Genomic DNA, 3,093 nt, shown 5'->3' with positions numbered 1-3,093 from the left:
AAGACAAAAAGTATGATAAACTCATACATCTATAACATAATGTACTATTCAAATTACTTCATACAGTGTGGTCTAATAGTCCAATAACATAGAGATTATGTTGTCCAGTTTACACATGAGGATATGGAAGCAGAAGAAAATAAAATTAAGAACGCGTCCTGAAGGCTGGGGGCCGGAGACACAGCAGGTCCCTAGGAGCCTCTGCTACTTGAAGCTACTGCCAGAGCTGAAGGCCACCCTTTCTGCCTTTGGGACCTGTGGTGTCTAAGCAGCAGGGAATGAGCTGCCTTTCATAAAAGCTTTTTTCTTTCTTCTTATCCATCTGCTTAACTGACAATTTCCTTTCCTTTTCCTCCTCCCCGTCCCCCAACACGTTTAGTTATGAACAATAATTGTAAGAAGAAAAACCTCCCCATCTATTTCCTATCACTTCGAGGCACACACTCACTATGTTTCACAGATTGTATTTATACTCAAAGGAGTTTTCTACCCAACCCGGCAAAACTTTTTTCTTTTTTTAATCTAGACTTGTCTAACTTGGGTTGTGCAATCATTTGTACACGGTATGTGTGGGAAGGTCATTCAGGGTCAGGGGAAGAAGAGGAGCAGGTTGGGGAGGAGTGGGTTGTGAGATGCTCTTGGGGTCCTGGGCATTCTTACCCTGTGCACACTGAATGATCCTCCTCGGGAACTGGAGAGGAGCCGTGACCTGCACTGGTCTTGCTCTTGGCCACCCACACGGCGTGGACTGAAGAGTTCCTGCATAATGTCTTTTGGGATCTGTGAACTCCCTTATGCCATGAATCAGAGACTGTCTCAGGGAACGACCCATCTCTACACTTGGGTTCTGACAAGCTGAGTACCTTTGGCATCACTTTCCACAAACAATTCTCACACGATTGGAAGTATTCTTTGTTCCTAGTTAGGAACTCAGGACTATTATTGCCTCCGCGTGTTCTTCATTTTATTTACTGTCTCATTTTTATCCATACCTTAGTTAATCTGTGCAGTATTTAAAAGTGATTATTATCATTGCTTCAGTATATAGTTTACAATATGGACTTACAAATTTAGAAACTGCCTTCTTTGCTTTTCTCATATTTCCAAATTAGTGAGTTTTTGAAAAAGACCTATTACATCTTGTGAGGGAGAGGTAGAATTTATTATTACCAATTAATCTAGAGAAAATTGTCACATAGAGCAGAGAGGGGGTATCACGGAACCCCCCAGAGTCAAGAAAGGGGCAGTCACCATTCCTGATTTGAATGTCAGTGTTCTCTGTGGGTCCCCTTTCCCAGTGACTTCAGTGACATTTATCCAATGTTGTGTTGGATGCTTCACCTGTGTGGAAAGCCAGAGTCAGGGCAAAAACCAGACAGGCCCTTTCACCATGTCCCAAACGCTAGACTGGGGATTACTCAGCTGAGCTTGGAACATTCTAACTGAACCTTGAGTAATTCTGTCTCTTCTGGTCACAGATCTCCCTGAAAGAGGCATTATAACTGCTATCAAACGATCAGCCTCTTCCTCTGGAAGGGGCCACGCTCCTGCTGTCCCGCTGTCCATGGTAGGTCCATGAGCTCCAGGGGTTTATCCAAAAGGGAACTGACTAGAAGAAGGAACTAAAGTTGGCCCTAGTGGAGCTTATGGGATTATAATCCCGAGTCAGACGCTGAAGAATGAGCTACACAGAGGACAGACATGCTGCTGCCTCTGAATGGAGATGGGCAGCAGGTGGGCAGCAGCTTAAGTTGAGGCCCCTTATTCCAGAACATGAAAATATCTGCCAACCTGTCTTCACTCATTTCTTAGGTTCAAAGAGTTTCTGGTTCCTACTAAACATAAAAAGTCAGGGTTTTGTTTTGTTTTCTGTGAAGAAACTGATCTCCAGAGTGTCTACTGCACACTGAAACTCTCACCAAGTAACTGCCAGGCACTTAGGAGGGGCAGTGGGGACCACCCACCGCCCTTCTCCCCAGTCTTCCTGCTGCTGGAGGAATCTCTCACCGCGTGGCACCACTTGGCAGGCTGCAGGCGTGGCAGCCAACTGCACAGTCCTCATGATACCCCTGGAGGTAGGTAGGTGGTAAATGCCATCTCTAGTTTGTAGACAGAAAACTGAGGTATAGAGAGGTTAAGGGGCAATAGCAACACAGCTACTAAATGGCAGAAATAGAAAGAAAATCCCAGTCCTTTGAAAACTGTGACTCTTCCTTCCAAAACAGGCTCCCCTTTTTGTTGGGAAGACTAAGAGGGAAAACAGCAACTTGTGTGGGGGCAGAGCAGATACAGGCACTGAAGCAGGATGCTACTTCATTGGAGGAGACACTCAGACACACACACTTACATTCTAGCCAGAGAAGGAAACCAGCAGCTTTTCCTTATAGTTCTACAACTAGTTCCAAATAGCACCAGCAGTTTCACTTAGAAAAAGGCATCGTTTTTCTTTTCTTTTCTTCTTTTTGGTCTTCAGTCATAGTTAAGATAGACATCTTTTTCTGGCACTGGCTGGGGGCAGTGGCACATGCCTATAACCCCAGTGGCTCAGGAGACTGAGGCAGGAGGATTGAAAGTTCAAAGCCAGCCTCAGCAACTTAGCGAGGCCCTAAGCAAATCAGTGAGATACTGTCTCTAAATAAAATACAAAAAAAAAAAAAAGAATTGGAAATGTGGCTCTGTGATTAAGCACCCCTGGGTTCAATCCCCAATACCAACCAACCAACCAACCAACAAAAAAACACCCCCAGAACAAAAACAACTTTCACTAACATGGAAACAAAGGAAGAAAAACTACAGGAGCAGAAGTGAAGTCTTTGCAGTCAAGGATGCACCCTCTGGTTCTCAGACGTGAGATTTGGATACTTCCCTCCCCATATGTGGCAAGGTCTGTGCTGGAATAATGTCACTTGCAAGGGGTAAGGTTCAAGCAGTAGCCAGAAAGTCACATGTCTGTAAGATAACCGCTGTTCAATTGTGTATTGCCTGATACATTCCTCCACTGGAAGTTTGTTATTTGAGTTTCCTAGGTGAAATATATTTTAGGCTTTCTCTCTCTCTTTCTCTCTCTCTCTCTCTCTCTCTCTCTCTCTCTCT

Source organism: Callospermophilus lateralis, unplaced genomic scaffold (genome assembly GCF_048772815.1).
Source record: "Callospermophilus lateralis isolate mCalLat2 unplaced genomic scaffold, mCalLat2.hap1 Scaffold_83, whole genome shotgun sequence".
Taxonomy (NCBI): domain Eukaryota; kingdom Metazoa; phylum Chordata; class Mammalia; order Rodentia; family Sciuridae; genus Callospermophilus; species Callospermophilus lateralis.
This window is presented reverse-complemented; position numbering follows the sequence as displayed.